This window comes from Terrapene carolina, unplaced genomic scaffold, assembly GCF_002925995.2.
Source record: "Terrapene carolina triunguis isolate 2854851 unplaced genomic scaffold, T_m_triunguis-2.0 Scaffold406, whole genome shotgun sequence".
NCBI classification, from domain to species: domain Eukaryota; kingdom Metazoa; phylum Chordata; order Testudines; family Emydidae; genus Terrapene; species Terrapene triunguis.
The window spans coordinates 1,674,445-1,687,258 of record NW_020664757.1 but is presented as its reverse complement, the minus strand read 5'-3'; the positions used below and the strand labels follow the sequence as shown (position 1 = coordinate 1,687,258).

The 12,814-nt window shown below is 47.0% G+C and overlaps 1 protein-coding gene across 1 annotated transcript in view; it reads left to right on the top strand.

Moving 5' to 3' along the window:
• The first annotated feature begins 9,400 nt into the window (after nucleotides 1–9,400).
• The window catches only part of PSEN2 (presenilin 2), a 30,101-nt gene continuing 26,687 nt past the window's right edge, over nucleotides 9,401–12,814 (top strand). Inside the window, exons 1-2 of the mRNA XM_026658202.1 lie at nucleotides 9,401–9,482; nucleotides 10,612–10,678. The gene's annotated coding sequence lies outside the window, so the exon portion shown is untranslated. The remainder of the gene's footprint in view (nucleotides 9,483–10,611; nucleotides 10,679–12,814) is intronic.

The following is a 12,814-nucleotide window of genomic DNA, read 5'->3' as shown; positions in this document are numbered from 1 at the left end:
ATAAACTCCCCATAAAGGAGAGCAGTCAATGAATTTCACATATGTTTGATAAAATACACCTCAGAGACAGTCATGAAAGGTAACAGTCTGCAAAGCAGTAATGTGTATGACAGTAGGTTCTGCCGCAGATGGAAATCCATACACAGAAGGCCTCTGCCCCCTAGTGTGCATTCTAAGGATCTCTTATAGGATACAAAGGGCCAGATGCAGAGACTACATCTACACAGCAACTGGGAGGCTGCTTCCCAGTGCCAGTAGACAGACACACACTAACTTGAGCACAGCTAGTGCGCTAAAAATAGCAGGGTGGCCACAACAGTATGGGCTCACTGCTTGAGTATGTACCCAGGGCGTTGGGCAGGATTGCGTGTGTGGGAAGCCCCGTTCCAGCTGCTATGTAGGCTTACCCAGAGATATGTTGAATACTAACGGATAACTTGAATTCCTAGGTCCAGATTCTCCCCTCCATTTCTGTGCACAGAGGGCACTGTGACCAGGCAGATCCCACCTGAGAAGGATGGATCTCATCCATATCATTCCTAAGAACTTTTTTTTGCATAGTGTATATTTTTAAAACTTGTCCTTTCTTTTATCCCAAGGCTGATGCTGCTCCCATTAAAGACAATGGGAGTTTTGCCATTGATTTCAGTTGGAGCAGGCTTGGGCCCAAAATCCTGCTTGCCCTACTCATGTGCATAATCCTGTCAGCTTCACTGGAACTAAGGTAAAGAGGATTTGTCCTTAAATTGGCAAAGCCAAGAGGAATCCCAAAGCTTCAGAGGGACAATACTGATTTTCCAGTCTATGACATTCACCTCTGAAGGAGTCATTTGATTTCTGTCCAAATTTCAGACACGCCGCTATCTGGTTAATGTCCTACTAATGAACAAAATCTTCAAGAATTTGCAGAAAGTCTTGCTGTGGGCGTCACATTAAAAAACAAAAAAATCTCTCTCAGCCAGTAATTCCCATGAGTGAGCCTCTTACAGTTCTTAGAATCAAAACAGTTGATGGGAATCAAAACAGTTCTGGGAAGGGCAAAAGTAACTTGACGACGTCATTTCGCATGCTGTGATTTAAAGGATAGAAATGATCTAGTAGAAGTATCCTTAGCTTTGTTACTAACACCTTACATTAGTAAAACTGAGGGCAAGACGCTCTCCTGTGCCAAGATCAACTCAATGCAGAGAGCAGGGTGGGCAGCCAGGGTGTAGATGGTGTTGCCTTGATAGCTCTTATTTGAATGAGAACCACTGAAATGGGTACAGTGTCCCAAACAGATGCATTCCATTATGTGAAACTAGAGGGTCTAGCACAGGGTTTCTCAAACTTTTGTATTGGTGACCCCTTTCACATAGCAAGCCTCTGAGTGCGACCCCCCCCCTTATCAATTAAAAACACTTTTTAATGTATTTAACACCATTATAAATGCTGGAGGAAAAGCGGGGTTTGGGGTGCTCGCGACCTCCCCATGTAATAGCCTCGCGACCCCCTGAGGAGCCCGACCCCCAGTTTGAGAACCCCTGGTCTAGCAGGGCTGACCTGTGAGGATCATTTAAAGGAATTTGGTATGTGAGCTGTAGCCAGGGCTGGCTCCAGGCACCAGCGACGGAAGCAGGTGCCTACGGCGGCCAATAGAAAGGGCCCGTTGTTGGGGCGGCACGTCCGGGTCTTCGGCAGCAATTCGGCGGTGGTCCTTCACTCCCTCTCTTCCTCTTCGGCGGCACTTCGGCGGCGGTTCAATCGGTTTTTTCTTTTCTTTTTTTTCTTTTTCTTTCACCGCTTGGGGCAGCAAAAAAGCTGGAGCCGGCCCTGGCTGTAGCCTGGCTAAAGTAGAGACGTGAATGTTTATAAGTATCCAAAGGGTATAAAAACCAAGGAGAGGAGAGGAGCCTTGGGCCGGACTATACCTCCCTGTGCTAGCCTTGCCAGTTGCCTCAGATTCCATATCGGTAAATGAGGCTTGTTCACCTTTGCAAAACACTTTGATATCCTTTGGTGGAAGAAGCTCATGCGTGCTAAGTATTAATTAATGTGATTGCATTATCAACTCCATGTTGTCTGTTTTCCAGTCCACTCTTGCGGTCCTCCTGTCTAAGAACCTTCTACAGCAATAGTTATTTATCTTAATCCTAAATACACTTGCCCTCAAACAAAAAGACACACACAAAGGACCTAACAAACTTCCCTGCACTCTGTTTAGTGGCCTCTATTCTCACCTCTGCAGGAATACCCAGCAGAGAGGAGTGGGAATTAGTGGGGAAGTAGGGTTTGCTCCCCAAGCCCCTTCAGAAGAGACATAGGACCCTGCTCCCAAACACTGAAATCTCAGGAGATTCACAGTAAGCAAGGGGTTTATATAGGGATGAGCTTTGCCTCCCTACTGCTGACTGGATTCTCCAGCTGCTCATGGTTCCAGGATTTCCTCAACCACCTGGTGCCTCAGGAAGTCTCTTGGGTGAGCAGGGTCCACAGCATGTAGGGAAAACAGCATTAATTACCACAGACCATCTGCAGCAGTTTGCGTAGCTGTGGCCCTCATGTCTGGGCAGGGCGTGACAATCCATGAGAGCTGCAAGCCATCCCTTTCCCTTCCAACGTGGGGAGCCCAGAGTCCTCATGGAAGGGCTTTTCCTTTTGCACCCATGTGCCTTTCCTGCACACCTGGGAGTGGATCAGCAGGCACATTCTCCCAGGTGCTTGGAAAGCAAAGCATGTGGGAAGGAACTCATCCTGTGTTCGTGCAGAGCCCAGAGCAGGAATGGAGAGAGGGCAGCTTGCACATCCCAAATCCTGGAGCTACCAAGGGTTGGTTTGGCCACAAGCTCTAAGGATTGCCCTAGCCATGGTGTAGAGGTTCTTGCAGGGGAGAGCAGGAACAGAGGTGGTTCTGGGCTTCTGCAGGGGTCTCCTGTGCCAGGGATACTGTTTGGGAAGAGGGGCCGGGGGGAAATAAGACAGATCAAGGAGCCTTAAGACAACAAAAACAACAAAGAGTCTTTGTGGCACCTTAGAGACTAACAAATTTATTTGGGCATAAGCTTTCGTGGGCTAGAACCAACTTCATCAGATGCATAGAGTGGAAAATACAGTAGCAGGTATAAATACACAGCACATGAAAAGATGGGAGTTGCCATACCAAGTGGGAGGTCAGTCTAACGAGACAATTCAATTAACAGTAGGATACCAAGGGAGGAAAAATCACTTTTGTAGTGGTGTGTAGTTGCTGGTGAGTATTTGCTTCAGGTTGGGGGGCTGTCTGTAAGCGAGGACTGGCCTGTCTCCCAAGGTCTGTGAGAGTGAGGGATCGTCCTTCAGGATAGGTTGTAGATCCTTGATGATGCGCTGGAGAGGTTTTAGTTGGGGCTGTAGGTGACGGCTAGCGGCATTCTGCTACTTTCTTTGGTGGGCCTGTCTTGTAGTAGGTGACTTCTGGGTACCCTTCTGGCTCTGTCAATCTGTTTCTTCACTTCACCAGGTGGGTATTGTAGTTTTAAGAAAGTTTGATAGAGATCCTGTAGGTCTTTGTCTCTGTCTGAGGGATTGGAGCAAATGCGGTTGTATCTTAGAGCTTGGCTGTAGACAATGGATCATGTGATGTGGTCTGGATGAAAGCTGGAGGCATGTAGATGATGTAGGTAAGTATAGCGGTCAGTAGGTTTCCGGTATAGGGTGGTGTTTATGTGACCATCGCTTATTAGCACTGTAGTGTCCAGGAAGTGGATCTCTTGTGTGGACTGGTCCAGGCTGAGGTTGATGGTGGGGTAGAAATTGTTGAAATCCTGGTGGAATTCCTCAAGGGCCTCCTTCCCATGGGTCCAGATGATGAAGATGTCATCAATGTAGCGCAAGTAGAGATGGGGCGTTAGGGGACGAGAGCTGAGGAAGCGTTGTTCTAAGTCAGCCATAAAAATGTTGGCACACTGTGGGGCCATGCAGGTACCCATAGCAGTCCGGCTGACTTGAAGATATAAATTGTCCAGACAGGCCAGTCCTCGCTTACAGACAGACTCCCAACATGAAGCAAATGCTCACCGGCAACTACACACCATAACAAAAACACCAACCCAGGAACCAAATCCTGCAACAAACCCCGGTGCCAACTCTGTCCATATATCTATTCAAGGGACACCATCATAGGACCTAACCACATCAGCCACACCACCAGGGGCTCGTTCACCTACACATCTACCAATATGATGTATGCCATCATGTGCCAGCAATGCCCCTCTGCCATGTGCATTGGCCAAACCGGACAGTCTTTACGCAAAAGAATAAATGGACACAAATCTGACATCAGGAATGATAACATTCAAAAACCAGTAGGAGAACACTTCAATCTCCCTGGTCACTCAATACAGACCTAAAAGTGGCAATTCTTCAACAAAAAAACTTCAAAAACAGACTCCAAAGTGAAACTGCAGAACTGGAATTAATTTGCAAACTGGACACCATCAAATTAGGCCTGAATAAAGACTGTGAGTGGATGGGTCATTATTGTTAATTGAATTGTCTCGTTAAACTGACCTCCCATTTGGTATGGCAACTCCCATCTTTTCATGTGCTGTGTATTTATACCTGCTACTGTATTTTCCACTCCATGCATCTGATGAAGTGGGTTCTAGCCTATGAAAGCTTATGCCCAAATAAATTTGTGAGTCTCTAAGGTGCCGCAAGGACTCCTCGTTGTTTTTGCTGATACAGACTAACATGGCTACCACTCTGAAACCTTAAGACAACAGTGGATCAGGCTCAGACTTTCTAGGTTCAATGCTGTTGCAGAACACTAGGGGGAGCTCCAGCAAATACAGCTTCGGTTCTTTTCCTTTGCCTTCTGGTTTGAGTCTTTAGAGTCTTCAGGTCATGTTTTCCAGCTTTTCTTCACAACCATGAGAGCTGAATTTTTTTTCCTCCCCAGTGAAAACAGATTCTCACAGTCATATGATTCCAGGAGCTGGGCCTTTAGAAGAAACACCAACTATCATGAGACTTGCAATAAAATAGCAAGAGTTGGCAACGCTGCATATTCTCTCAGCAAAACAGTGGCTTTTGTTGGTGTTTTTGGAGGGTGGGGAACAGCTGGGAGAATGTGCCTTGAACACAGAAAAGCAGAGACTGATTCAAAACATTTAGAAACTAGAGAACACTGCACACCCAGTCATGCCTATTTTATGACAAATGAAATTTAGGAGCTAAACACTTTTACTGCTGGTCTGAGTATTTCCCTACTGCTGCGCCAATTCCGAGCATTGGGCTTTAAGTGGGGTTTTCATATTTTGACAGGTTCTGGATAAGAGTAATGTTTATCAGTTCTAAAACATTTTAGGTCTTTAGTGTCATCAGTTCAGTGGGTTGGTCTGAATTACTGTTGGCCTCCCTGCTAGTTGGGCATCGTCATTTAGCTTGGATGGGATTACTGCTTTGATACGCACGTGCAGACCTCTGCCTAAGTAAGTCGCTGATCCTGTAATCTAATCTGTGCCAGCTGACCTTTATGCCTGTGCAGAGTCCCACTTAAATCAAACCTCAGCACTGGTGCCAATGTCTGAGTGTGTGGCTCTGGTTGCAAGATTATGGCCTAGGTGTGAGAAATTTTCTGTCCGACCCTCCACTTCACCCTACGACCTTGGGCCCATGCCACTTCAACTGGTTTAGGTCTCATATCTTGCTTGGCTTGCTGCTGTCTTATGACATCCATAACCACAGTATCTGCCATGTTATAAATATGGAAGTCAGTGGAACATTAGGTCCTACTTGGTATATGCATCAGCACAGCGTGGATGATCAGGGAACATTCAGCCAACTGTCAATCAGCAAGTGCTGCTTCAAAGTAGATATGGGCCTGAACAAAGTTCAGACTAAAACCCAAATGTCCCTAGAATCTTGGAGTGTTTGAATCCAGATTTCAGTTCTGTCCATTATAATAATAGGGACCAGCCATACTGTTCAGAGCTGGATTCCAAATTCAGGATGAGGGGTTGGATTTGAAGCCACACAGCAGCATCTGGTATGCACACTAATTCAAGGAAACAGCAAAGGAATGGGTTTCCTGCTGTATGCCATTCAATGCCTGTCACCTGGTCAGCATCTCAGAGTTTGCAGTTCAAAAGGATGCAAAGTTCTGAAAGTCCAACAAATGTGCAGACCCACCTCAATGACGGCCAGTGTTTGTATGAGAAAGATGTGCACCTTGATGTTACACGACTCCCCATTCCTCTCACAGCAAGACCCGCTGCTGCAGTGCTCTGCCTCAGTTTCCCCACTACATTCCTCAGCCTACTACAGCTGTAGAGGTGACTTGCTGCAGTGATTTCACCCTCCAGCTAAGTCATTAACAAAAGTCCACCCCTTCTGGGGTACTCCTAGTCCAAAAACCGAAAATAAAACAAAGTCTTTGTCCCAGTCTCCCACTGACCCAGGTCCTCCTTTCTGAGGGTCTATCTTCTAATTCCATCACTCTTCTGCCCAGAACTCTGGGTTCAGCTTTGGCCCTTCCCAGGCTCCTTTCCACCTTTCCTCTCAGCCCCTCCTGGGCTCCTTTCCCAAGCAGCCACTCCCAGGCCTTCCTACCTCAAGCTTTCCACAGGACTCTGCCTGCCTCATGGTTTCCTCCAGCCCCCCAGAGCTTTATGCTCTCCCCTTCAGCCAGCTCTCTGCTGCTTGGCTGCCTTCCTCTTAAGTCCAACTTCCAGCACAGGTGTAGCAGAGAAAGGCTAGTTGATCAGGGCTGACTGACCCAAAGCCTCCTGGCCCTTAGATGGGCAGACCACCCTGTTACACTTCAGTAATTACTTTTCCCTGAGGGGTTGCAGGTTTCCACGCTATGACAAACCTACTAAGGCTCTTGAGGAACACGGTCTGTGTATTTTAGAGTAAATGTTCCAGAAACTCACACCAGAGACTGATCCTCCTGCATGTCATCTACGTAACTGAAGAGGCCTTTAATGCTATTCTGATGGATAGTGTTGTGCCTATTGCCACTGGAGAGCCTACGTAGCATCTCACTGTTTCACTTCTATCAGAAATCATGCTTCCAGCTGTTATTTATACCTCCTGACATTAAATAGCCATGACTCACTGCCTACACCTGGACAACTATAACAGTTTAGGACAGATCAGCGTGGTCCAACTTTTGCTCTCTCCCATGAGGGCAACCCCTATGAATGTCTCTCTGTGTTTAGAAAAACAGTCAGCCAGCTGACAATGGTTTCTGGAAACAGAATATGACCTTCTGCGCTGGAAAGCTGAGGTTTCGTTTGTCAGATTTTCATAAGAGCCACTTCTCCCTATATTATTTATGAAAAGTGCTTTAAGGAAATGACTGCACAAATTTGTTTGTTTAAAAAAAAATGCAGCAGAAAGCCTTTTTCCGGAGCACACACTAATATGGATTGGGCAGTTAGTAGAAAGGATTCTTTAGCTTCCTCTAAGGTCAGATTCTTCTCTGGGGATGTATTCAGAAATAGCATGTGAAGGGACTCCCAGGCTGAAAGCTCCTTAGCAGGCACTCTCAAGGAAAGGGTCTGACAGACCACATTGTCTGAGAATTATTCACTCACATACCACAGAGACACACAGCTAAAGCTGATTTTTTTTCCGTGGAAACCAGATATAAACAGACAGAACATATACTTGGAGGGAAGCAGGATGAGCCCTACATGACCACAGTCCAGTAGTGTTGTTAGTTAGGGTTGCCACCCTGCCCAGGTTTTCCCAGGATTGTCCCTTTTTTGAAGTAGCTGTCCTGGAAAATCTGTAAGGTGCTCAGCACACACTGCCAGTTGTCCAGTTTTATGGGCTCAGGAAATCCCATTTTTTTGTACTTCAGTGGTGGCATCCCTACTGCCATTTTGCTATTTTATTGTGAGTCTTGCAATATTTGTCATTTTTCTTAAAGCCCCAACTCCTGGAGTCATATGAATACACAAGGATCTCAACTTTAATGTAAAAAACAAAGTAAGTTTCTAGTTCTGATAGTTGCAGGGGGAAATAAGAAAATGTAGCCCAAATGCACCCTAGAGGCTTAAAAAAACAGAAGGCAAATAAAAAGCATCTCACATTATTATTTTAAATCTCATAATTTTAAAATTAATCTTGTGTTTTTAGGGAGCCTGTCTCGTGATTTTTGAGCACTTATATTTGGCAACACTGCAGTAGTTTTTGTTCAATCTCCCTTCTCCTCCTGGGAGAGACGGACTACAGCTTTGGGAACGCTGGTGTTGAGGAGAGGTAGACACCTAGTTTGATAATCCCAGGTGCTTTGTTTACTCTGGTGACTAGAACCGGACAGAAGAAAGGAAGTCAAAGGGTCAGTTAGTCCAGAAAGATAAGCCAAGAAGGCAAAGGAGTCAGCAAGGGGCACAGTTTTTAAACTGTCAGACAGTACTGCGATCATTTAAGATATATAGCTAGAAATGGCCCAAGTCAGCAGAAACCAAGAGTGAGGCAAGCAAGGTGACAGGGCTCTGGGCATATATACTATAGTGCCAATTACCATAATAGCTAGTAATCATTTCCTATGTAAGTTAAATCTGCACAGTGAGGTCCTTGGTGAACTTAATGGAGTTTTCTCCTCCAAGTTCTTGTTTCCCAGGATAAGGAGACTGCTTGGGGAATAATCTTTTTTAAAACTCACTATCTTGCTGTTTAGAGTCCAGGTAATTTGTCAAGGAGGAGAGTATTGCAGGATCTCCTGAAAGTGGTCAGACTTACTGTAGAGTGAATTCTTCCAGTTCTATGGAGAGTGAGCCCACCTGCTCTAATGGGAAGTGAATTACTCCATCAGTTACTTATGTACCTGCTAAAACAAAACAGCATGGGTTGTTTGTTTGTTTTTTAAGAGAAAAGCTAATGCTAGGTCACATGGCAGCTTGCAGTGCCAAGGAAGAGCTAACGTGCTGATATTGTTAATAGTATAGCAGATGCTCAGACCACTAATGACAACACTGAACCAAAAGTTTCGCACCACCCCAAAATCCTCTGAACTGCCCGGTTCCTTGCGCCGTCGTTTCAAAGCAAAGTATGGGTCAAACCGCAATAATTCCTTAGCTGGACTAAACCATGGGGACCCAAACAGCCCGGGCTGCGGAGCTGCGCTAGACCGGGCAAGCTAATAGACTCCTATACAGCCCCGGAGCGCAATCACTCGCACGCGTTATATGACCCAGCCACCAGCTGGAGAAATAAGGAACTCCGCCCACTCCGCACGACGCCTTCCCATTGGCTGGTCCTCATCACTCCTCCTCTCCATTGGAGGAGAGGCTTCGGGGTGGGAGGAAGTAGGCCGTGGGCGACAGCCGACTCGGCTAATCAGAGGCCGCGCTAACCCTAAATCCGCGTTCGGAAAGGGAACGCGGCGGAGCCAATGGGAGCGGAGCGGGGTCGGGTTTTGCCGGGGCTGGGTAAATAGGCTCACGGAGCTCGTAGTGGTGCGGAGCCGGGCGCTGCAGATGCGGCTGGGGGAGAGCGCTGCGCTGGGCCGGGTAAGGCTACCCCGGGCTGCGGGAGCCTCTGCGGCCCGGGCCGCCCGAGCTCCCCTTGCATCGGCTTCCTGGAGCCGGGCTCTCGGCTCCTGCTGGCATTGGTTCCCCCAGTGCGCTGCCGCCCGGGCCGGAGGCTCTGCTGGGGCGGGGCAGGGCCGCAGGCGGGTGGGTGCCCAGCCCTGGGGTGGGGGCACCGTGTCTCTGCGCCCCGTGCCCCGAGTGGGCCCTTCCTCGGGCCCGCGCTGTAGGGGCGCGAGAGGGACAAGGCAGGCGGGGCAGTCCTGGTGTTGCAGCTCGGGGCCTCTGTGGTAACGTCCCCCACAGCCCTTCTTGCTGAGGGGGCTTGCGGGTGACCCCGCCCCGCCCAGCGTGTCACGGCCCTGCAGGGGGCTCCCAGGTCCGCCCCCTCGCTGACCGACCTGTCTCTCCTGCCTCGTAGCCGGGGCGGTTGAAGTTGGGTTATTGGGCGCAGTTCTCCAGGCACTTTCCTGGTGTCCGTCCCAGGCTGGGGTTGGCTCCTTGTCCCTGCGTACACACTGGCAACGTGAAACCGCTGCCTTGGTAGGAAGAATGTGGACTCGCATAACGCTTAACAGCCGTAGGTGCTGGAACTAGGGGGCTGGGGGTGTGGTAGCACCCCCTGACTGGAAGTGGTTTCCATGATATACAGCGTTTACAGTTTTGTTCAATGGCTCTCAATACCCCCACTATAAAAATTGTTCCGGCACCCATGTGCTTAACCCCTGTGCATATTTGCTGTTAAAAGCAGTATTGGTGGGCCCTTACTTCTGTTTTTTAAAGATACCTTCGGTTAAGGCCATAACAACTTTAAAAATCTCTTACTCATTATACTGTTAGTTCAGATCTGAAACAACCAATGAACTAAACTAAACCAGTCAGTTTCACATTGGTGTTAGTTTTATTTTCTGTTGCTGATGCCCTAGTCTTGTGTTATGGTGTTTGGCTTGAGAAGACTGCAGGACAGCTATGGACAAATTGTTTTAGAGGAATTTTTTGAAAACCCTGGAGCTAAATATTAGTTCTTTCAGAATGAATGATGTTAACATTGCTTCTTTCTGAATAGTCCCTTTTTCATGAACCTTTTTCTTTTCCTTTTTTTTTTTTTTAGCACTGTTTGTCTGAGGATCTCCAAGCACTCCATGGATATCTAGCCTCACATCTCCCCTGTAAGGAAGGTAAGCATTTGTCTCTATTTTCTAAATAAGGAAAACGAGAGATGAATATATTGAGTGGCTGGCTGCTAGGTCCCAGGGCAGGGATTGGCAACCTTTGGCACGTGGTCCGCCACGGTAAGCCCTTGGTGGGCAGGGCCGGTTTGTTTACTTGCTGCGTCCGCAGGTTCGGCCGATCGCAGCTCCCACTGGCCGCGGTTCGCTGTCCCAGGCCCATGGGAGCTATGGGAAGTGGCACGGGCCGAGGGATGAGCCAAAGGTTGCTGATCCCTGTCCTAGGGTAAGACTGAGGCGGAGCAATGAATTAAACCCAGGTCCTGATTCTTAGTACTAAAACAATGAGGAGTTCGGCGGCACCTTAAAAACTAACAGATTTATTTGGGCATAAGCTTTCGTGGGTAAAAAAAAGAGAAACTGCAGAGCTACAATTCATTTGCAAATTTAACACCATTAATTTAGGTTTGAATAGGGACTGGAAGTGGCTGGCTCACTACAAAAGCAATTTTCCCTCTCTTGGTATTGGCACCTCCTCATCAATTATTGGGAGTGGACCACATCCCTCCCTCCCCTCTCTCCCCCCCCCCGATTGAATTGGCCCTGTCAGCACTGGTTCTCCCCTTGTAAGGTAACTCCCTTCTCTTCATGTGTCAGTATATTTATGCTTACATCTGTAATTTTCACTCCAGGCATCTGAAGAAGTGGGGTTTTTTTACCCACGAAAGCTTATGCCCAAATAAATCTTAGTCTTTAAGGTGCCACCGGACTCCTTGTTTTTGTGGATACAGACTAACATGGCTACCCCTCTGATATTCTTAGTACTATGACTTAACCATAGGTAACTTGCCCATAGTTGTAGAGATGAGCCCAAGATACATTCTTGTGGATAAGATACACGATTATTATTCCTCCTTCAAATATTTATCACTATTACCATTTGGTATTTGTTTGGAATGAATGTTAATGATCCTCAAATGAATGGCCTAGAAAAATTCTCTGGCACATGGTTCTCAGAATGTTTCATAGTGTGAATCAACACCTGATACGCTTACTAGCAGCCCGCCCATTTGCAATCACGTAACATGATGTAGTGACAGTTTTGTGTGACAGACTCTGTTACTGGCTGTGGTGACCAAGCTGTATATGAAGGTTGTATAAACTTCAGGCTTTGAAAATCTTGCTGTGGATCACACTAAGATGAAGACAAGTGAGACGTCCTTGGTATTAGAAATCCAGCAATCTTTGCAAAAAGAAAGCTAGACCATAGCTATAGCTAAGGAGTTATTGCATGGTTGAGACGTGTTTAATTGAGAGCCTGAATTTGGGTATACCTTCCAGAAGGGGAAGGCCTGGAGGTTTCCCATGATGCCTAGTGACAGCTTTAGCTGGCAACATCCCCATTCTCTGTGAGTGGTAATTGCAGTAACTTTCAGGGAACTATTGTAGATATCCATATGCATCCTCTAGCATCCCTACTTGAGGGTGGACTGTTTTCACTTACATGATCTCTACTCTTACATTCTGCTCTCACACTGGAATTTCCAGACATGTAGGGAGAGTGGACTGCCACAGCTGGCAGAGTTTGCTCTGTGGATCAGAGACAGGGATTTTGCCCTCTTAAAAATGTACAGAGGGAGGTAAGAGGAGGATGGGGAAAATCTGCTCTAACTTGTGCTTACATCATTCATCTTAGAATATGAATTCAAATACTGATATCTGTCGCAGCAAAACTGTCAGACTTTTCGCCTGAAGGAAAGCATGTTTGGTCAAAGCAACAAGACTGAAATGTTTAGATTCCTTGGAACCACAGAGCCAAATCCAGGGATGGATGATGATGGCAAAATATTTTTATTACACCTTGGGGCCCTAAAAGTTATTGGAGTCCATTGTACCACAGCAGGGATAGTCTTACTACATGGTTGGCTGGGTGCCTGAAGAGTTTACAGTCTAAATAGACAAGACAGAGGGTGAGAGAAATGAAGCATTGTTGTCCCAGTTTTACAAATAGGGAGCAGAGGCCTATAGACATGAAGTGTCTTACCCGAAATCATCTTGGAAGCTCTGTGGCAGAGCTTTGAACTGATCCCAGAATTTGAGTGCCACTCTAGTGCTTTCACCACAAGACCAACATTCCTCCCCTAG